The 23,927-nt window shown below is 45.7% G+C and overlaps 1 pseudogene; it reads right to left on the bottom strand.

Annotated features, from left to right (window-relative positions):
• Window positions 1-12,260, bottom strand: part of LOC122477153 — a 46,951-nt pseudogene extending 34,691 nt beyond the window's left edge.
• Window positions 12,261-23,927: the final 11,667 nt, after the last annotated feature.

The raw sequence follows: 23,927 nt of genomic DNA, 5'->3' as shown, positions 1-23,927 counted from the left end.
TTTGATAAGTATATATTCATATATTTTGGAGAAGGGGTCATATAATCAACTTTGAAAGCATTTCTGATGTATCAATCATACGTATCCATTTTGTAAAATTCAAATAAGTCTCTTTTTGCCTTCCTATAGTAATATTATGCCTTTTGAATATCCATTTAGATGATAAAGTTGTTTTCTTGATCTTCCTATATTGCTGGAGATTTTATTTTGCAATTCACCTGCCGGATCTCTCAAGTATGAGCATCCAGACGTTAATAATCACCCAGTAGGCCAGAACCTGTGTTTATTATTTCCCTAAGTTATTGTGGCATAAATAGAATGTAGTTTATTTGTGGTTTGTTTTAGGTATCGATTAATATGATTTGATAATATATATGGCCCCATTTTTTTCTTCTTGCCTTTGCTCTCTTTTGGCCCATCTCTTTTCAGAAGAAAAGGGACAACTTACTCTTTAGGAATTACTGTGTTGGAGGGGCGCCTGGGTGGTTCGGTCGGTTAAGCAACCGACTCTTGACTTTGGCTCAGGTCATGATCTCATGGTTCATGAGTTCAAACCTCCCGTTGGACTCTGCACTGACAACGTGGAGCCTGCTTAGGATTCTCCCTCTCCCTCTCTCTCTCTGCCCCTTCCCCTGCTCACTTTCTCTCTCTCTCTCTCTCTCTCAAAATAAATAAATACACTTAAAAGAAAAAAGAATTACTCTGTTGGAGTAATCCATGGAGATCGTGAAGGAAGGGTTCAGGGGTGGAAGAGAATGATCATCCCAGCAGAAGCGAGATCAGAGTTGTCCACCAGTATTTTATTGGTGAAAGCGTTTGTCAGTATGAACTGCACTATAAAGGCCCAAATTTTTAACATGGTCTACACAGCCCTGCATCATCGCCTCTTCCTTACTCACTGTGGAGAAGCCTTAGGAATATTTTAACTATTTTATTTTGCTTTGTGTATGTCTAAAGTCCAAAAGAGCTCCCTTCAGTAATTATAGGATAAAAAATTCAAATGAAACTATTGAGTTATTGTTTGGTAGTATTTGTCTTTTCTCAGTGTTGCATAAAATAACAATGGAAAAATCTTTTTTTTAAATTTTTTAACGTTTATTCATTTTTTGATAGACACAGAGCGTGAGCAGGGGAGGGGCAGAGAGAGAGAGAGAGAGAGAGAGAGAGAGAGACAGGGTCTGAAGCAGGCTCCAGGCTCTGAACTGACAGCACAGAGCCCAACGCGGGGCTAGAACTCACGGACCGCGAGATCATGACCTGAGCTGAGGTCGGACGCTTAACCAACTGAGCCACCCAGGTGCCCCAACGATGGAAAAATCTTTAAAAAAAAAAAAGGAAAAAGAAAAATGGGGCACTTAGCTGGCTCAGTCGGTAGAGCAAGTGACTCTTGATCTTGCGTTATAAGTCTGAGCCCCACATTGAGTGTAGATTACTTAAACATAAAAAAAAATCTTGGGGTGCCTGGGTGGCTCAGTCAGTTGAGCATGAGACTGTTGATTTCTGCTCAGATCATGATCTCACCGTTCCTGGGACTGAGCCCTGCATCGGGCTCTGTGCTGGCAGCATGGAGTCTGCTTGGGATTCTCCCTCTCTCTCTCTCTCTCTCTGCCCCTCTCCTGTGCATGCTCTCTCTCTCAAAATAAACAAACTTGAAAAATTAAAACAAACAAACAAACAAATAAACAAATAAATAAAAATCTTTGGAGCACCTGGGTGGCTCAGTCAGTTAAGCATCCGACTTCAGCTCAGGTTATGATCTCGTGGTTCATGGGTTTGCGCCCTGCATAGGGATCTCTGCTGTCAGCACGGAGCCCGCTTGGGATCCTCTGTCCCCATCTCTCTGCCTCTCCCTCTCTTTCTCTCTCTCTCAAAAATAAATAAACATTGAAAATAAATAAATAAATAAATAAATAAATAAAAATTTAAAAATCTTAAAAAAAATAACAATGTATCTTACGATCACTGGTGGCTTAGATTCACCAAAAGTCAGTACTTACTATTCTTATGTGCACCTCAGTGCATTTTTTCATGCAGTTACCCCTGCCTGGAATCCTCTTCCCCTTTCTTTTTTTTAAAGTTAATTAATTTTTTTTCTAAAATTTTTTTAGCATTTATTCATTTTTGAGAGACAGAGAGTGAGTCGGGGAGGGGCAGAGGGAGAGAGAGACACAGAATCCGGAGCAGGCTCCAGGCTCTGAGCTGTCAGCACAGAGCCTGACGCGGGGCTCGAACTCATGGACTGTGAGATCATGACCTGAACCGAAGTCGGAGCTTAACCGACTGGGCCACCCAGGCGCCCCTAATTTATTTATTTTTAGTTGAGGTATAGTTGACATAGAATATCATATTAATTTGAGGTATACAACATAGCGATTAAACATTTATATACATTATGAAACGCCCACCACATTAAGCGTGGTTCCCATCTGTCACCACACAAACTTATTACAATATTATTGACTGGACATTCCCTATACTGTATTTCACTTCCCTGTGACTTATTTATGTTATAATGGGAAGTTTGTACCTCCCAATCTCCTCCACCTATTTTGCTCACTCCCATGACCCCAACGAGAAACAACCAGTTTGTTCTCTGTATTTAGGCGTTTTTTGTTTGGTTTGTTTTTTAGATTCCATATACAAGTGAAATCACATAGTATTTGTATTTCTCTTCCTGACTTATTTCCCTTAGCATAATACCCTCTAGGTCCACCCATGTTTTTGTAAATGGTAAGATTCCATTCTTTTTTATGGCTGAGGAATAGTCCATTGTGTATATATACCACATCTTCTTTATCCATTCATCTTATCAGTGGAGGCAGGTTGCTTCCATATCTTAGCCTTTGTAAATAATGGTGCAATAAACAAAGGGGTGCATAAATCTTTTTGAATTCATATTTTTGTTTTCTTTGGGTAAGTACCCTGAAGTGGAATTACTGGATCGGATTTAATTTTCAATTTTTGATTTTTTGAGGAACCTCCATACTGCTTTCCAAAATGGCTGCACCAGTTTACCCAGCAGTGTGCGAAGATTCTTTTTTCTCCACATCTTCATCAATGCTTGCTATTTCTTATCCTTTTAATACTAGCCATTCTGATAGGTATGAGGTGATATCTCATTGCAGTTGTTTCTTTTTTTTTTTTTAAGAGAGAGAGTGCACACACACAAGCATGGGAGAGGGGAAGAGGGAGAGAGAGAGAATCTTTTTTTTTTAATGTTTATTATTTATTTTTGAGAGAAAGAGAGAGAGAGAGAGAGCACAAGCGGGGGAGGGTTAGAGAGAGAGAGGAAGACATAGAACCCAAAGCACCTCCAGGCTCCAAGCTGTCAGCACAGAGGCCAATGTGGGGCTTGAACTCATGAACTGTGAGATCAAGACCCGAGCTGAAGTCGGATGCTAAACTGACTGAGCCACCCAGGTGCCCTGGGAGAGGAAGAGAATCTTAAGCAGACTCCACGCTCAGCATGGAGCCCAGTGAGAGGCTAAATCCCTTGACCCTGGGATCATGACCTGAGTCAAAATCAAAGAGTCGGATGCTCAACTGATTGAGCCACCCAGGAGCCCCTTGCTGAAGTTTTGATTTGCCTTTCCTTGATAATTAGTGATGTTGAGCATCTTTTTTTTTTAATTTTTTTTTCAACGTTTATTTATTTTTGGGACAGAGAGAGACAGAGCATGAACGGGGGAGGGGCAGAGAGAGAGGGAGACACAGAATCGGAAACAGGCTCCAGGCTCTGAGCCATCAGCCCAGAGCCCGACGCGGGGCTCAAACTCCCGGACCGAGAGATCGTGACCTGGCTGAAGTCGGACGCTTAACCGACTGCGCCACCCAGGCGCCCCATTGTTGAGCATCTTTTAATATGTCTGTTGGCCATCTGTATGTCTTCTTTGGAAAAATGTCTGTTTAGACCTGCCCAATTTCTAACCAGGTTGTTTGTGTTGTTGGTGTTGAGTTGTATGATTTCTTTGTATATTTTGCGTATTGACCCCTTATTGAGCATATTATTTGCAAATATCTTCTTCTATTTAGTAGGGTACCTTTTGGTTTCATTGGTTTCCTTCACTGTGCAAAAGCTTTTTAGTTTGCTGTAATCCCAATATTTGTTTTTGCTTTTGTTGCTATTGTCTTCCCTTTTCTATGCAAACTAAAACCTTTCTATCTTTCAAGCCCTAGAAACTTCATCACCTCCTCTATGAAGCCTTTCCTAATGTCACCAGTTAGAAATAATCTCCTGCTTTTGAATTCCTATATCATTTGATCCCATTTATGGTTTATTTTCATCATTCTATTATAGTTGTTTGTATATAGGCCTTATCTCTTTTTGTGGTCTGTGATTTTTATTCATATCTCTCTCTCTCACTACATCTTGAATTTTGTAATTAAATATTTGGAAAATAACGACAATAATATCTAGATCATAAATCAATATTCAAATCATAAACACATGACAGGTACTGGAAGGCCTCTTCTCTTCCATCTCCAAAATGGAGCTGGACCTAATCATCAGTTTTCAGTTACGTATTTCTTTGGGCTAAGCATTGCCACCCCTACTCTGTAAGCCCTCCCCCCAGGGAACGTCAGTCTAAATGAGTTCCTAAGATCTTTTTGATAATGACTGTAGGTTCTAGGAAACATAATGATAAGTGGAGGAAGGGATGCAAAAGTGGGAAAAGGAAACCAAAAAGGAAGGGGAGTCTCTGATGATGAGGAGAGCCCAGCATGTTGAAGACCAGCTTTGCCCAGCGTTTGATGGAGCCATTGGCTTAACCTAGAATCTGATTTTATCGTTAGGGCGTACGTACTTCTTAGGAATTTCTCAGGTGTCATTGGATTGCCTCTCTTTGATTTTAAAAGTTACTGGAAATACAAAATTAAAGGTAGTTTTAGAAAGGAAATAAATCATCCTTAATTCTCCTACATAAATATGACTGTTGTCGTCTTTTCACATTCTATTCCAATATTAGTATACACAGAATTTTGTACTGAGTTTTTCATGTTAGGTTATATATGTATATAATGTAAGAATATTTATATATACATCCCCTCATGTCATTACACGATCTTTATAAGTTTTACTCTTAATAGTTACATAATATTTTGTTGAATCTTGATTTATATTACATACTTTCTTTAAATATTTCTCAGCAGTTGCCCATTTAAGTCTTAGTGTTTGCTTCTAGAGGTTACTCATTAATTCATTATTCACTATTCATAAAAGGCAGAGATAAAGTAAATATTGATGAACATAGCTTTTCTTCATTTGAATTTATTCCTTAGAATAAACTCCCAGGAATATCATTACTAGGTTAAAGGTTCTCGATAGGTATATTTCAATTGCTTTCTGCAGTGGACATTGTAGTTCTCTTCCTAGCAACCATCTGATATGTGTGGAATCGACTCCAACACCACCTCCAAGTGTGAGCCCTCATTAGTCTTAGCCAATCTGAATGATCCATCCCCTTCGCCACAGTATTTGGTTTGAGGTAACCCCGGCCTAAACTATTCAGCATATAGTATTCCCCTGGTCACAGAAATTCCCCTGGTCACCAATGACCCAGTCATGATGAAGGTCAGGGCTTCTTTCCATGTTTATAAAAGGTAGCAGGCTCTCTTTCCTAATATATTCAAGAAGAAGCATATAGCCCGATTGCTTTGGCAGCCATTTTGCAACAATGAGGAGCAGCTGCCCGAGGATGAAGCCAAGGCAAAGAGGCAAGCAGAGGTGAAGACGTCACAATGAAACAGAGCTCGAATGCCGGGGCATTCCAGAGGAAAATAGCAGGTGCAAAGGTCCAGAAGAACAACTGCACATGCTATGTTCAAGGAGGCCAGCGTGGTTGGAGCAGAATGAGCAGAGAAGGAGATGAAGTCCGAGAGGAACCAGCAATCCAGATTATATAGATCCTTATAGATTATAAGAAGGGTTTTCTCTTTTGTTAGACAGAAGTTGACTTGTTTACACGGTGCAGTCATAAAAGTTTATCATTTCCTTTTAAATTCGTTTTCCTGAAATATATCTTTCCAAAGCTATCATACACGTTCTCTTCTAATTCCTATTTATTTCGCAGGAAGTCAATTTTTAATACTTAATTTTCCCCTTTTTTTTTTTTAAGTAATCTCTACGCCCAACGTGGGGCTCGAATTCATGACCCCAGGATCAAGAGTCACATGCTTTACCGACCGAGCCAGCCAGGCCCCCCGAGTCTGGTATCCTTGAACGGCTGTTTTTACCAGCTTAGGGATTTATGGGGAGTTGCAAACAGAGGACAAAATGCAAAAGCAAATATTAAAAGCCTTTGCGGAGAGGGCTTGAAGGACAGATGGCATGAATACGTATTGGCGGCTGGCACGAGGACATGGGAAGGCTGAGAGAAGATGGCGAAGAAGTACAGAGTAAGGTAAATGAAGATTTGCACACGTGCACAGGTCGCCGATGAAGGCAGACTCAACCTAGAAATTAATTAGGCCATACTCAGTGGCCTGAAAGAATTCGTTTTGGCTTGGGTCTAATCGGACTGAGGGGGTTGGATTTCTCAAACGCACCAGTTGTGGTAGAACAGCTGTTATCTTACATCTGCAAATCTCCACAGGACAAAACCCATGCCCTGGATTTGGCTATTTTTCAGTCACAGAGCTGGAGCTTCTGCAAGAGAAGGCCATCTTGGGTCTTGGGACTGGAAAGAGCACTGAGCCGTGACACTCTGGTGCCTCAACAGCAGCTTGCAAAAGGGCATTTTGCAGGGAGGGGATGTTCGAAGAGACAAGAAGAAACGTCAAAGAAGAAAAGAGAGGAGGGAATCGGCAGTAACACTGCCTGTGGCAAAAGGATAAGCAATTGAATCGGTGCAGGAAAACAGGGAAGAAGCAACTGGGGGTCTGGCAGAGGAGGCTGAGTTTATCGCCGTGTACGAATCGTGAACAGTAAGTATATCAGCCACCTTACACACCTTTAATCCTCACGGCGATTCGATGAGGCGGTTACCTTTATTACCCCGTTTTACAAATAAGAAGACCAAGGTACAGGGAGGTGAAGTAACTCATCCAAATCACCCAGGTAGTGAGCGGCAGACACTGGATTCTAGTCTAGATGGTCTGGGGTCAAGTCCACGCTCTTAGCTGTCACTACATGGTCTTTCTCAGACTGTGTGAAAAGAGGTAGAGCAGGATTTTGACATCATCCCAAGACCATTTGATTTCTTTTGTTGTAGTTATTATTTTTCAGTGTTGAGTGTGTGAGGATTTATTTTGTGGGGTTCCTTCTGGAGCGAGGTCTACTTTTGCTGTTTGTTTTTTTTTTTCAGATGGCCCCATGGGGAATGGTTGGACCTCTACATTCCCGAGCCAATTTTAGGATTAAATCCACGAACACTGAGCTGGCCCATGCTTTCAATGCTCTGTGTGTTGTATCTGTGAGCCCCCTCCCCTCCTCGCAGGAGCCCGGAGTTTGCAGGGGGAATGACGGTCTTGGGGTGATTTAATGAGCTTCTATGGCATCCGTCAGTATAAAAGCAACAGGCTTATGAAGAAAAAGAAAAGCAGTGGGAACGTTAGAAGTGATTCGAAAAAGGGAGGAATGTGTATTGAGAAAAGAACGTCTTGAGGAAAGTTGGAGAAAACAGAATTAAAACACACAAGAGCTTTTGGACTACATTCCTCACTGGTAGAAGGGAGCTGAGTGTCGGTGAGGGCATTAACAGAGCCAAAGACCAGGGCCTTCCTGTGTTCTGATGAGCTCTGGCATGAAGTCACCAGGGGAGAAACTACAACTATAGAGCTTTTTATATTTTGGACATGGTTTGGAGAAGACATCCCTAGTGTGCTTTGAGATATCTCTCTTAAGGATGTCAAGTAAATCCTATCAATAAAAAATACCCCCCAAATTTTCCGCTCATAAGCGATCTATATTTTCTGCACCTCTGGAGTCACTTTTCCCCTGGAATATGGTGCTAAAAAATAACATATTGATTCAAGGAGAATTTATATTCTTATAATCTTGTCCGTCTATGAACACGGCATGTATTCTAGGTATTGAATTCACCTTTTATGTCTTCTTAAAAACATCTACCTTTGTTAATTATGCCTAGAACCCCTTAACTCTTGTCTTGTCCTTGACAATTGTCTTTTCTTAGGGATCTTTTGGAGTAGGTAGTAGCTGAGAGCACAGAGCTGGAAGTTGGACGGAGCTGTGTTTCTGTTCTGCCTCTGCCATTTTCCTTGATGTATAATTTTGGATACATCACTACACTTCTCGGAGCTGCGGCGTTCTCACCTGTAAATTGGGGTTAATAAAAGCGCCTACTTCATCAGTTTGTCGAGAGAGTTGAATGAGATAACGTATGTCAAGCAGTACCTAGCTCAAGCATTCAATTATTCATAATTACTGACAACATCACTTCTATCTGCTTATGAAAAAAGAGGTCCTGCTCTTCCATCAGCGCTTTGGCCTAAATGTAGACACATTCACCTTTCCCGAGTACCTTCTGGCATAGTTGAGGCAAGGCTGGGATATTGAACAAGATTGTCTAAAGACTAGGCAATAACAGCAGATAAATAAATTCAGAAAATAATATGAAACCAGAGCATCGTCCTTTATCCTATAAGGCTTGCTTTTCAGAGCCCCATCTTATCCTTGGTTCTTGTTTATTTCCCCAAGATGGCTACCATCTTAGCAAGCCACCATCCTGGAGCATAAGACGAGAACTTCTACATTTTTTTAATGTTTATTTATTTTTGAGAGGGAGAGAGAGAGAGAGAGACAGAGCATGAGTGGAGGAGGGGCAAAGAGAGAGGGAGACACAGAATCCGAAGCGGGCTCCAGGCTCCGAGCTGTCGGCACAGAGCCCGACGCAGGGCTCGAACTCACGAGCCCTGAGATCGTGACCTGAGCCGAAGTCAGATGGTTAGCCGACTGAACCACCCAAGCGCCCCAAGGTGAGAACTTCTGAATCCTCTGACATCTGAACCCAAGAGCACTAGGGTTGGAGAAAGACAAGCTGTTCATTTTTTGGCATACCAAAGACCTGCCTTCTAAGTTTCACATTCTTGTCTTTTTGTGCAGATGAGCAAGAATCTGGAATAACCACGGTTTTCCAGGGGACTCCATCCATGCTTTGCCCACAGGAGTGTGGCCTTTCTCTCCAGCCATAACTTGACAATAATAGACTATAACACAATAGTATTGGCATTCATACGAAACACATATATGGTTGATGATGGGGGCTTTTTATTATATCTTCCCATAGTATTATAGTTTTCTTTATATTGGTAATATAGCTTATGTTTATTCTTTTTTAATGCTTATTTATTTATTTTGAGAGAGAGAGAGAGAGAGAGAGAGCTGGAGGAGGGGCAGAGAGAGAGAGGGAGAGAGAGAATCCCAAGCAGGCTCTATGCTGTCAGCACAGAGTCCGATGTGGGGCTCGGTCCCACAAACAGCAAGATCATGACCTGAGCTGAAATCAAGAGTCACACGTTTAACCAACTGAGCCACGCAAGCACCCCAACTTATGTTTATTCTTAAGCTTTTTTATACTTTGCATTTTCTATCATTATTTATCTAGTATTTACAGCTTATGTCTTTTTTTATCTTATTGATCAGAAGTTCTAAAATAATATTAAAAATGATAGACGATATCTTTATTTTGTTTGTTTGTTTGTTTGTTTGTTTTTTAAAGAAATGATGGGGCAGTCTGTGGAGCATGCGACTCTTGATTTTGGTACCGTGAGTTCAAGCCCTACATTGGGTGTAGAGCCTACTTAAAGAACAAAAACAACCAACAAAGAAACAAACAAATGCTGTTAATCTTATTCAGTAAGCATTACTTTTCCTTATGTTTATTTATTTATTTTAAGTTTATTTATTTGTTTTGGGAGAGAGAGAGAGAGGGAGAGAGAGAGAGAGAGGCAGCGCAAGCAGGGGAGGGACAGAGAGAGAAGAAGAGGGAGAATTCCAAGCAGGCTCCATGTTGTCAGTCCAGAGCTGTCTTGGGACTTGATCGCATGAGCCACAAGATCATGACCTGAGCTGAAATCAAGAGTTGGACACTTAAGCGACTGAGCCACTCAGTTGCCCCTAGTTTCACTCACGTTTAAAAGAGACGTTCTTTATTATGTTTTCCTTTTCCTTTTCATGTATATCATTTATCCTCAGAGCCCTAATCTGACATAATATGTATTAAATGTTATGATTTGCTCTTTTGGATATCTCTTTGAAATGATACCTGATCCATCTGGCAACCGTTTATTAAGCTTCTACTCTACGTCAGATACTTTGCAGGGATGCTGAGAAGACAGAGAAGGATAACTCCACAGACTAGTCAGAGGAAGGACGAGATAATCAATGGTATTGTAACAGTGTTGCACGGTGACAGATGGCAGCTACGCTTGGCGGTGGGCACAGCATAACATATAGACTTGTCCAGCCACTACGCTGTGCACTTGAAACTGATGTACCATTGTGGGTCAACTACACTTCAATACAAAATAAAAGGAGGACAAGATGCCGTTACAATACAGCGTGACAAATATTAGAAGAGTCTCAGAGTGTGGTTTGACCCAGAACTTCCCGAGTGTTCCGTCTGACCATTTGGTCTGGGTGACAGCCAGAGCTGATATTCAGCTGGTATACACCAAAACAGTTAGACCATTTAAAGTACTAAAATACCTCCACAGGAGATCACTACTGCCCTGGGCACCCTGAGCACTCCTTCTCTGACCCAGCTATTCCCTGGGACCTGCCCCTCAGACCTCCTGAGAATGTCCCAGCTACAGCATGCTGCCGCCAGGCCCCTGATCGGATGCTCCTGCCTGGCATGGATTGTGCGTTCTGATTGGTCAAGTCCTGTGCCTTAGCGCTTGGTGAATATTGTGAATTGCACCCTTGGTAACAGCCAGACCAACACATCCCTCCCGTGAACTCTCAGGGTAGCGGGAGAGCCTGAACCGCCTTCTTCCCTTCCTCATTTGCACACGCCAGTGGCCCATGCAAATACCTTCATTTTCTATGCCTGCCACGAAAAGTCGGGAAGCACCGATTTAACCTACAGATAGTATTGTACTAACAGACTGCCGTAGGCTTGGACTGTGGTTGCTTCCCCAGGATCAATCCTTGGTGATTGTGTTTTGCTCCTTTCGAGCTTTGTTAACTTATGTTTGCTAGTGTCTTACCTGAAGTTTTTATGCTGTGTTTGGAGTTGATACTGGTCTCTGATTTCTGAGGTTCGTTTTATCTTTCTCAGGTTCTGGGGTCAGGACCATATTCGTTTCACGGAATGAATTAAGTACATCCCAACTTTTTCTGTTTTCTGCCTTAAAGATTTGAAACTGCTTATCATTAGGTTTAGGGACCTTGTGTGACAGTCTCTCAATTTATTCCTAAGTTATTAATTTATTCAGATTTCCTACTTGTTGTAGTATGAATTTTAATATTTTATATTTTTGTCAGAAGAAAACATCCCTTGCATCCTATTTTTAAAACTTACTAGCATGCAATTGTGCACAGAATTTCCTCACAATTCAAAAACTATTGTTGATACTGGTCGTTGTACCCCCTTTCTCCTTTCTAATTGTGTGTGTGTGTGTTTCTTACATAGGTTTGCCCGAGGTTTATCTACTTCAGTGGCCCTTTCGAGCTACCAGCTCTTGAATTTATTAATTCCACTGTTTTTACATCCCCTAGTTTATTTAGGTTTGCTTTTATCTTTATTGTTTCCTTCCTCCGATTTTCCTGTGCAATTCCTTGCTCTTTTTTCAAAAATGCGAAGCCCGATGTTTATTTAGTTCCGTTTATTGGCCTTCAACTTTAACGGTGAGAGGTAAAGGGAGGAAGTGGAAAATGGGGGCCGCCAGGACCCCAAAGCCAGACGGCAGAGGAGGGCAGCGGCTGTTTCTCTCCGGCTTCAGCACTCTCCCCGAAGCGTTTCTCCACAGCGGGGCAGTAGGGAGCAAAGAGCGTCGGGCCTGGCTTTCCGGAGAGAAGGTTCTCTGCGGTGCCGGGGAGCCCGTGCAGATTTCCTGCGCGAGCCCTCCACCGGCCCCTCTGCGGCTGGCGGAAGGTGGTGCTCGTCATTCCTGCCCCCCCCGCCCTGCGTCTGCTTTCTCTGGGTCTTTCTCTGCTTCGGAAGCTCAGCTCTCTGGACCCCGCTTTTAGGCTTAGCGAAAACTGCCCGCCCCCCCCACCCCCCCCTCCTGGGCTCGGGCGGAAGACGTCTCTGAGCTCTGACCTCCAGCTGGGACTTGTCTGCTGCCGCGGTCACCATCGCTCCGTCCTCTTATCTGACCCAAAGGTCTGCACGCGAGAGGCTCAAGGCACTGATTGGGCGTCTCACGGTCCCACGAGGAGGGGAAAGAGACGGCCTGCGTGCTTAAGCGGTTGTAGAGGTGTGTGTGGAGGACTAGGAGGAGGAGGAGGAGGAGGAGGAATCAGGGCAAAAAATGGAAGTAGGCGACGAAGAGAGGTATCTGCAGGGAAAAGAGCAAGCGGGTGTGGGGAAGGCCCATACCTGAGATCCTGCTTCTGAAGCCCCTTCAGAACCCCGGGTGTCTTCCACTCTGGCTCCTGTTGTGAATCAGTAGGGGGCAGCCGTCCCAATGCTGAGTGTGGGGACCCCAGGAGGTGCCGGGATGCCCACAGTCCCTGCACGATCCGCCATCTACCACCCAACCCTCTGCCGCTTGGGATTCACCCGCACTAGCCCTCTTGCCATCCTCAAATGTGCCAAACTCTTGCTCACCTCCTGGCCTTTGTCCATTCTCGGCCCTCTGGCGGGAGCACGCTTCTTCCGGTGCCTCTTAGGGCTGGCTCTTTCCCATCAGGTAGGTCTCAGCTCCAACGAGCGGTCGCCTGCTCGGAGAGGTCTTCCCCGACCGCCTTAGCCTCACAAAACGCTGCCCACCCCCACCCCCAAGCTACTCTTCATCACATTTTCCCGCCCTGTTTTCTTTATTTAAAATATCGAAAATCTGGTTTGTTTACTCGTCTGTCGCCTTCACCTGAATGGAAGCTCCACCAGGCCGGGGATCTTCCCGCCTTGGTCGCCGCGGCAGTGGCAGACGCCTGTAACCAGTGTCTGGCTTACAGTCCACACTCGATAGATACGTTCTGAAGGAACGAAGGACCCAACGTGCCGGGCGTTACGCTAGGTGCCGGTGGTTCAAACCCCAAGGGCACTCATAGGCACAGTGGGAGAGAAAGATACGTAAACGAACGCTTATTAAATAGTGGGAGGGAGGCATATGTCCAGTATTATCATAGGCCATGCCTCTGTGCTCAGAAAGGCCTGGTTTCAAACCCCTGGCTCTACCATTTACTAGATGCATGACTCTGGATGGTTGCTCAGCCCGTGTGGCTCGCTTTCCTCATTTGAAAAATGAGGACACTGATAATAATAGAGCAATAGTACCTATCCCATAAGGTTATCATGAGCAGGATATGAGATGACCTATGTAAAGGGTCAGTACGGTGTTTGATACGTGTGAGTTACTGGGTATTATACACACCTGAGTGTGGCACATGTAGAGGCTGCGCTGTGATTCTAAATCTTTATTGTTGTTGCTTCTGCCCACCTTTGGCTCCAGTTGCTCTAACGGAGAGCAATCCAGACCTGCAAGGAGCCACAGTGGTGTTCACTAACAGCGAGCCCACTCAAAATAGCTTGGGCTGGGCTGATGGAACTGGAAAGTGCTTCTCTGAGCCAGAGGGGTGCCTCCTACTTTCCATTCCATCCGATAAAGCCAGGCCAGTCCTTAATTCAGGTCTTTAAATGCTGATAAATGCAGAAGCACTTATTGCTAATATTTCAATCAAGTGTCAGGATAGAACTGATTAAAAGAGGATTCAGAAGCTTCTAGTTGATGGAGGCTGTATCCCTTAACCATTCTAATGTAAGACATCATTTTAATTTTTTGTTTATTTGACCTCGGTAAATGTTACATTGCTAATGCGATGAGGGGAAAAAAAGTACTATTTGTACAGTGCCATTTTGCATTAATTTGAGAGAAATGCATTTTTAATGCATTTGGCATCCTGGCTCTCCTTAATAATGATAGGACTAATTTAACATATACTTGTAAGCAATCAGTGTCAGGGCTAAAAGGGATAGTAGGGATTATTCAGGCGAGCCCTTCATTTTATAGAAGAAGAACTGAGGCCCGGTATCTTGCTTGAGGACACCACGCTTGCAGAAAGCGGTGCTGGGAAGTCGAGTCGGGTAGCACATCAGCAGACGTCCCCTTGCCCTGCTGTCTTTCTGTTCCCGGCCATCCCCTCGTGTTCCCATTTCATGACTTCTACAAAGCAATCGAGTGTCTACTCTGCACCACATGGGTACGGGTTATGAGCAGTATACACGCATCGCCCTCACTGTTGTTGAGCTGGCCGTCTGGGAGGAAGACAGACAGAAAGACAAGCGACAGGGGAAGCACGTAGGAGGCTTGCCTAACCCAGACTGGAGGGGGAGCGTAGGCGGGAGGAGGTGGCCATCAAAGGCTTCCAGGAGGAGATCTTGTCCTTCCATCTAAACTAGAGAGGTGAAGTTTCAGTGGGAGTTACCCATGCGGGTCGGGGTGGACAGAAGCCACGAGTTACTGACAGAGGGATGCTGTGTACAAAGGTCAGGCAAGGAGAGGACACGGTGTGGCCGCAACAGGGAAGGAAGCCCTGCCACGTGCTGCCACGTGGAGGAACCTTGAAGACATGGTGCTCAGTGAAGCAAGCCCGTCACGAAAGAACACATGTGCGGTTCCGCGTATTTGAGGAGTCCAGACTAGGGCAATCCATGGAGACACAAAAGAGATTGATTAGTGGTTGCCTAGAGCTGGAGCAGATGGGGAGGGGGTGAGGGGGGTGATGACTAAGGGGTGGGGGTTGTCTCTTTGAAGTGACAAAAACGTTCCAAAATCGAGCGTGGTCATTAATGCACAATTCTGTGAATGTGCGAGAAGCCATTGAGATATACGTTAAAAAAAAAAAAAAAGATAACAGAATATGTCATGCTGTAAGAAACCAAAAGACATCATATGGTTAGAGAATAGAGGGGGACGGAGTGGCAGGAGATAAGTTTAAAGAGATCATATTACTACTAAAAGCTAACATTTATAACGCACTATTTTTTTTAAACTTTAAGTTTACTTATTTTTGACAGAGACAGAGTGCGAGCATGAGCAGGGGAGGGGCAGAGAGAGAGGGAGACACGGAATCCGAAGCAGGCGCCAGGCTCCGAGCCGTCAGCACAGTCAGCACAGAGCCCGACGTGGGGCTCGAACTCATGAACCGCGAGATCATGCCCTGGGCCGAAGTCGGACGCTTAACTGACTGAGCCACCCAGGCGCCCCATGTGAGAGAGTTTTAATTTTTGATTCCGGCCCTTCCGAAGTGTTTTAAGCAGAGGGGATAAAACCCAATCCGTGTCGGAAGACAGTGATAACATTCTTGTTGCCGTGTGACCAGACGGGTGAGCAGGGAGGGACGAGATCAGAGGCAGTGAGTTCTGTAAGGAGTTGGTCTGAACTTGGAGGTCTGAAGTGAGAATGACAGTAGCAGTGGGGTTGAAGAGAAGTGGATGGACTTCGGAACTGGTTAGGAGAATTCCCTGACAGGACTTGCTGGTCGACTGCATGTGGAGCAGGAGACAGGAGGAGTAGAACCTGACTCTCAGGATCTCACCTGGGCAGCTGGGTGATGCTTCCCGTGAGATCCTGGCAAGAGGACAGATTCAGATTTGGGCGTGTTGGCTGTAAGTTCAAGTTTAAACGTTGAGGAGGAAGCTGGATATTAAGGTCTGAAAACCAAGAGGACAGATCACACTAGAAATACATATTTGGGGGGCACGTGGCCGGCTCAGTCAGTTAAGCGTCCGACTCTTGATTTTGGCTCAGGTCACGATCTCATGGGTTCATGAGATCGAGCCCCGTGTCGGGCTCCATGCTGGCAGCACAGAGCCTGCTTGGGATTCTCTCCTTCTCTCTGCCTCTCTCTGTCTCTCTCTCTCTCTCTCTCTCAAAATAAATAAGTAAACAAGCTTTAAAAAAGGAAATACATATTGGAGGGCACCTGGCTGGCTCAGTGGGCGGAGCACGCAGCTCTTGATCTCAGGGTCGTGAGTTCAAGCCCCTCATTGGGCAAAGAGCTTACTTAAAAAAATAAAATACACATTTGGGGACTTACCAGCCTGTACATGACACTTGAAGCCCCGGAGGTACGTGAGACTGCTCAGGATGATGTGCCCGGCGAGAAGCGAAGCGGTCCTGGGACACAGCCTCGTACCCCACTATTTATGGACTGACAGATATGATGAGACTGAGCTGGAGGAGCCAGAGAGTAGGACCCAAACCAGGAGGCTATGGCATTGTTGGAGCCAAATGAACAGAATGTTGCAAGAACAAGGGCAGGTTGACTGTGTCACATACATCTGAGAGCTAATGACAGGAAAGTGCCCATTGAGTTTTGCAGTAAGGAGTCCATTGGTAAGTGCAATTTCAGTGGAGTGTGGGAAGAGAAAGACTGATTATGGTCATTGAGAGAGTGATTCATAAAAAGCTTGCTTTTTCCTTTTTTTTTCACAGTTCTCACTAGCTGATTTCTCTACTTGAGTTTCTCTCTGCCTAAGCCGTCTCTCCAGCCCTTCTCCCCACCCTAATTTTGGAAGCTCCTGTTGGACATTCAGGTTCCTTTTCCTTTAAAGCTCCATTTTGGGAGTACCTGGCTGGCTCGGTCGGTACAACATGTGACTCTTGACCTCGGGGTCAAGCCCCGTGTTGGGTGTAGAGGTTACTTAAAAAAAAGAAAAAGAAGGCTCCATTTTGCTTTGAGGGTTTTACTGGTGATACCTAACTGCAAGCAGACAGAAGACAGAAAACAAATCTCGAAAAGTGATCTAAGGCTTCTAGAAATCTGATAACGTTCTTCCTTTTATTTTAGAGAGAGAGTGAGTGAGTGTGGAAGAGGGGCAGAGAGAGGGAAAAATCTTACGCAGGCTCCACACTCCGCGCAGAGCCCAACGAGAGGGTCGATCCCATGACTCTGGGGTCACGAACCTGAGCCGAAATCAAGATTTGGATGCTCAGCCGACGGAGCCACCCAGGTGCCCTATAATCTGCTAACTTTCTTATGATCACTTCCTAAAATATTTTCTGCAGGTATTATATGCTAAAAGGGTTCTGTAATTAAGCACGTTTCTTTACTATCTGACATTCGGGAGCCTTTAATATGCTACTACACCCCGGGAATGTGTCAGTGCCCTAAGTGTAGAATTAATTACTCACCCAATGTTTCTCAAAGTTTGTTGATCGTGGAACTTTTTTTGTCGAGAAGCATTTGTGGGATTAGTTTTCCACAGAAGACATTTTGGGAAGGACTTACCTGTGTGTATAATTCCAAGTGCACGTTTCAGAGAGTTCTAGAGAGGTTTAAAAGCCCCCTGGGTATTACTCTTGCACTCCTGAGGGTGGGGCTCATGCTCTTTTACTACCTGTTCCAGGTGACATCGTCTTACTCCTCACCCCCACTCAGGTAAAGCGGGAGAGGGAGGTGCATACGGGATTGGAGCGATGGGGGGCTGGAGGCCCAGCTAGGGAGCCATTGCTGGTGTCCAGTGTTTCATTATTTATTCATCCATCCATCCATCCATTCATTCAGGGATTTCTTGAGCGTGTGCTGTGTGCCAGACATTGTGCACATATCAGCGGGGATAGACCAGTGCATTTAATAGCAAAGAAAACCAAACACTGTTCTCATGGAGCTTGCATTTATAGTCGGGGCGAAAGACAGTAAACATGTAGACAAAAATATAGAGCGACTTAAGGGATGAATTCCCAAGCCAAGTAAGGTAGAGGAAGTAAGAACAGATGAGCTAAGCCTTGGGAGTGGGTTTAGGAAATAGGAAGAGAAATTTCGGTTTCGCAAAGATGAATGAATGAGGAACCCACTCCGGGGCTTGGTGTCAGCAGTCCTATTTTGCTTATACTTTTCTCCCTCAGGGAAGCTTTTGGGCAGCTGTTTCTCTGCCTATTCATAAGACCCATTGGATTTCTTCACGTTCGTTACCTGGGTGAGGAGGTCTGGAAAAGCACAGAACATTCTGAAGGGCATCAAAGAGGTAGTTTTGGACCCCTAACTTGACCCGAGTTGAATAATAATAACTTGTCCTGTACTTTGTATTTTTCAAAGTGCTTTTTCATGCAGGTTATGATTCATTGGAAATTGGGGCTCAGTCACTTGCCATAGATCATGCAGGGATTGGGCTGGGATTTGAATTCAAGGCTTTAGCTGTCAGAACATTTGCACACTGGCCACGTTATTATTGGCTTTTCAATCCTCATGTTCATGGACATGTCTGGATTATTCCTCTGTGTGTGTGTGTGTGTGTGTGTGTGCGTGTGCATGTGTGTGTGGTTGGGTGTGCACGTGCGTGTGCGTGAGAGAGAGCTCCCATGGGTGCACACACGGGGGAGGGGAGAGTAGAGAGGAGGAGGTTGGGGTAATGATTAACTCTCCTTAGGGGAAAAACGGTCCCTGTTAATGTTTTTTGGATTGAATGAAAGAGTTTTCAGGGCAAGGGCCAAGTAGCGATTAGATCTTTTTCCCTGCAAGTAATTCCCATTCAGGGCCGTGTAAATTGGAATCCTGAGTGGAGGGACTATGAGGCAGCAAACGCTTTGGTCTCTCCCAAGCAGCCAGACCCTTTGAATGAGGAATTTTGATGGAGTTTGTGTGAGGGTTTGGGCTTTTAGCTTAAAGGCGGATGTAGTGAGCTTGAAGAAGGCTCGGAAGAGATGATGAAAGGCTTGGAGAATAGAACTTGAATTAAAAAGGTTGAAGGCACTGGAATTGTTCTGCTGAGACCCGCCCCCCTCTCACGTCCTCCCCGGTCACTTCCACTCTGTGTTGCAGCGATACCGAAATGCCTACAACATTTCCCATTACTCCCCACCTTTCTATGGCCTTTGTCGCCATCATGCCCGTGTGTCATGCTGTCCAGTATGCCCAGAACGCCCCTTCACTGGGAGGCAGCACTTGCTGAGCTCTTCCGTGGAGTCCCCACCGCAGGCCTGTCTTAGCGCCCCTGCCGTGCACAGTCCCTGCCCGCGGGGACTGCAGCCTCGGGCACACTCCGCGATGAACACGGCACCTCGGGCCCTTGGTCAAAGTATGCTCTGCGGCGTGCAGGGGTTCTCCGCCGGGCTGATCTTGTCCCAGCAGGGGACATCTGGCAGCACCTGGAGAAATTTTCGATTGTCACAAGTCAGGGCAGGTTGCTCCTGATACGTAGCGAGTAGAGGCCGGGGGTGCTGTTCAACGTCCTACGCTCCCGACAAAGAACCAGCAGGCCCGTGATTCGGACGATGCTGAGGTTGAGAAACACCGAGGTCGCTGGAGGCTGGCGAGGGGCATTCTCATGGCCCCTGCAGTTCTGCACCTCTGCGTCCTGCGGCCTCCACCGTGCACTTTCTCGGCCCTTCCCCCTCCGGGAGATGCCCCTCCTCTCTTGCCCTCACGGCGTTCTGCATCCATCCATCCCCGCACTTATCCAACCGTTACCATCGCGTGTTGCCTCATCTGTCTCCCTCTACGGACCGTGAGAACGTGGAACGCGGGAGCTCTGTCTTACTTTTCTTCGTGTTTCTTGCACCCAGACTCGGGTCTGGCGCCTAGTAAATGTTTATTAAATGAATGAGGGCTAGTAGCGAATGCTCCGTAGGTGACAGGCTGTCACGTACCTGCTTTTCAGGAGCCATCCACCCTAGCGGATCCTGTAACTCCCTGCTTAATGCCCACCAGTATAACACTTTCCCCTCGGAACGTTTTCTCTTGGATGTCCCATAGTAGCTCAAAGTCAACGTGCCAGTCATAAAATGTATGGTCCTCCCCAAGCCCGATTTTCTTCCTACGTCCCCTTTGCCTGTGAATGGGCCCTAGAACTGATCCAATTATTGAAACTAGAAACTTGCGAGTCACATCTTTTCCCTCATCCCCCCTGGATCCCGAAATCGCTAAATCCGAAGAATGTGACTCTTCACATTTCTCAGACCTTCCTTCTTCCCTCCATTCTCACTGCCACTGCTGTAACGCCGGCTCCAATCACTCCTGTTCTGGGTGATTGCAAGGGTCTCCTAACTCATCACCGCGCCTCCGGTCTCGCCACACATCCCCTTCAAATTTACACTCGACACTTGCTGCCGGAGTGATGGCCCTAACACACATTCGAGCACATTGTCCTCTCGCTTGAAATCTTTCAAAGGCTTCCTGTGACCTTCAGGACAAAGTCCAAACTTCTTATCACAGTGCACGTGACTTTCATGACCTGGACCCCTGCCTGGCTTTCCAACCTCACCTTCTATCACTTCTTCACACATACCTTTGGCACTGTTTCTCAACTGGGGGTGACTTTGCACCCCAGGGAACATCTGGCAATGTCTGGAGACATTTTTGGTTGTCACAGCCCAGGGGAGGGAGCTGGTGCTGGCGCTGAGTGGGCAGAGTCCTGGGATGCTATTTGCTACACAATCTGCCACGCACAGGACATGGCCGCTCACCACAAAGAATTATCCCTTTTTCATCTAGCTAACTCCCACGTGCCCTTCAAAACTCGATTTAATCCTTGCCTCTTCTGGGAAGCCTCTCCTGACCTCTCTGTCTAAATCAGATGTCCCTCCTTTGTGCTCCTACGGCCCTCGGCGTCTCCCCTCTCGCGGTACTTATTAGATAACACTGCAATCATTTTATTATCTGTTCCCTGGAGAGACCTCACTCCTTGATGGCCGGGAACACAGTTTATTCGCATTTGCATCCCCTGTACTTGGCACATGGTACGTGTTTCAATAAACATTTCAATACATTGGATGACCGCACGATCTAAATAAAGGACCCGCTCGGATCCAGAAAAGAATAGAAGTTGTTGCCTGTCGTCAGCCTCACCACTGGGCTTTCTTTAGGGAGATGCCTAAAATATTTACCGTGGTGTTGGGCCAGTCAATTGATTAGAAGTTGAGCTAGAAAAGATTCCTTCATTTATCCATCAATATTTTATCGGTTGCCTACCGTGTGCCAGACACTGAGCTCGACACCGAGGACTTGGCGCTGAATAAGACAGACGTTTGTAAGTTGCCCCAAGGAACTTACAGATCTAGCAGGTTACGCACGTTGGGCTGAAATCTAGTCAGTCTAAGTAGACCACCTTGGGGATCTCAGTTAAGGGTCTGGAAATAAAATGTATTAGAAAGTTAGAGTGCTTCCCAGTCTGATTTGATTTGCTTGCAGCAAATTGACCACCTTGCAAATCCTTGGTGTAACAGGCATGTCCTTCCCCTGAGCAAGACACAGAGCATAAATGCAGCCAGACTATTTCTGGCCCTGACTCTCCAGCCATCGGAAAGACTTTCTGCAAGGAAGAAAGAAGGTTACTGATCTGAATAAGCTACAAAATAAGTGGAGACCACCCACTTCCTTAATTGACTTGGTATAAAGGAAATGAAAGCTCATTACCCATCTTGTCAGTTGCCCCACATCTCTGGTGCGGGGGCAGCAACTGAATAATGAAAGGCTCACTAGTGCAGAAACAGTTAACATTAACTTTCGCACAGTGTGTCAAGCGAGGTTTGGGCCTGTTATCTTTCCTAAGAGTCTCTCAGACTCAACTACAACACTAAGATATCCAAACGCAAAGGAGTAAATCTCTACATTTTTAAGGGGGTCTCACCATACTCAGTCGACTTATTTGAGTAGCTTTGGGCTGAAGGAATACGAGGAAAAGGCTTATTTCGACCATGATTGGAAAAATGCTATGGGAAAGGTAAAGTATTACACTCCAGTGAATGAGGGAATGGGAGGGATAGTACCTTCCAGAGGCCCAAGGAAATTTCCAACTGATATAATCTCAGGGGCTATTTTTAAAAAATGTTTATTTATTTATTTTGAGAGACAGAGAGAGCGTGGGGGAGGGGCAGAGAGAGAGGAGAGGGAGAATCCCAAGCAGGCTCCCCACTGTCAGCACGGAACCCGATGTGGGGCTCGAGCTCATGAACCGTGAGATCATGACCTGAGCTGAAATCAAGAGTAGGATGCTCAACTGACTGAGCCACCCAGGCACCCGAATCTCAGGGCTTATTAAGGAGTCTTTGGGCAGCAGAGGAAACCCCCCTCCATTTCATTCGCGTATTATTGAGCACCTACTATGTATCAGGTGCCATGCAGGGTGCTAGAGATACTGTGGTGGGTGAGTGGGGTGCAGACAAAGATCCCTGACCTGATGTAGGTTACATACTACTGGGTAAATATTTGGCAAACAAAGGTAAACTGCTGCTGCTGCTGCTGTGTGTGTGTGTGTGTGTGTGTGCGTGTGCCTGCTGGGCTTGTGTTCAGCCTCTCTTCACCCTATACCCTTCCCCCTCCAGGTCTGGCAAGTAGAGAGGTTGGCTTCCTTTATGGATTCTGTAACTTTGGGGGGAAGTGTACTGGATGGATGTGTTAAATCATTGATGAAACTGCCGTGACCCTTAGGTGCAGTTTGAGTTTTCCCCTAAACACTTACATTGCCTTTCAGGACTTTAAGGCTGTAAACGGAATCATTCTGGTTCTCAGGATCCATAATTAAGCTCCTCTGTTTGCATGTTCAAATCTTGAGGGTGCCCCTTGGGCATTTGGAGAGCATTTAGCACACTCAGCAGCCTCTGCAACAGAAGCCAAAGTGGCAGCGGGAGTGCATTCCATAAAAGCAGCTCTCTTCCCAGAGCCCGTAATTAGAATGTGTTAACTACATCCTCTTTGCATCTGGTACACAGCAATTCAAGGGTGACAGAGGCAGAATGGAAATGGGACCCATAAAAATGTTCTGCTATCTGTGAAGGTAAGAAGTTGGTCTTTATTCTCACCTGTCCAGTGGAAGTCTGGTTTTTTTCCTGCCCAAGATTGGGTGTGCTATTTTCAGAGTGAGGCGTTCTATGTAAGGCACATGGTTCCTTGCACATCATAAGAGTTTTAAAAAACGACAGCTATCATCATCATCATCATCATGATGTTAGCATTTCACTGTCTTACAGAGAATGAGGTAGAAGGAAACAGGGTTTCAGGGCTGTGATCTGGTTTTGTTATTAAATAGTCAGGGAGTCTTTGGAAAGCTCACTTAATGTAAAGACTGGGATGGCTCACGTGGCATGACAAGAAGTGGGATCTTTGGCAGCACGGAATAAAGGGGAGGGGGAAAGTGGAAGGAACCGTAAGTGGAGCGGACCGGGGCGAGGGAGGAAATAACCCAGTCGCACAGTGTCACTGGATGCCCAGATCTGCTCTTCACCCTGCTCTGTGCGACGGGAGACTGACCCAACTGATTGCATTCGTGGACTCTCTCGCCTCCTGACTTCTGGTTGTGTTTGGCACCAGTTGGAGATTGGAGGGTGGGAGGAGAGCGAAGCTGGAGCATTTATTCCCCAGGCTCTCTCCTGATGGGCCAAGGACTGGCAGTGGCTATCTCTCTCTACCGAAGGCCACAGCTTCTATATCTGCACGCTGTTCCCTCTCCTTGGCCCTTTAAAAAAAATTTTTTTTCAACGTTTATTTATTTTTGGGACAGAGAGAGACAGAGCATGAACGGGGGAGGGGCAGAGAGAGAGGGAGACACAGAATCGGAAACAGGCTCCAGGCTCCGAGCCATCAGCCCAGAGCCTGACGCGGAGCTCGAGCTCACGGACCGCGAGATCGTGACCTGGCTGAAGTCGGACGCTTAATCGACTGCGCCACCCAGGCGCCCCTCCTTGGCCCTTTAGACCTAGGTGGGTAACAGCTCCCTGCTGTTACTATCTCCCAGGTATGACCCCACCTCTTGTGAGGTTCCCACTCTCCACCTGCACCTTTGTCAATAGCTCCTTTATGAAATGCTCTGGATTACTCACTTTGAAGGTGCCATCTGTTTCCTGCCCAGACCTTGACTGATAAT

The sequence above is a fragment of the Prionailurus bengalensis genome, chromosome X (genome assembly GCF_016509475.1).
Source record: "Prionailurus bengalensis isolate Pbe53 chromosome X, Fcat_Pben_1.1_paternal_pri, whole genome shotgun sequence".
Taxonomy (NCBI): domain Eukaryota; kingdom Metazoa; phylum Chordata; class Mammalia; order Carnivora; family Felidae; genus Prionailurus; species Prionailurus bengalensis.
Note: the sequence above shows the minus strand (reverse complement) of the source record. Positions and strands in the feature narration are given on the sequence as shown.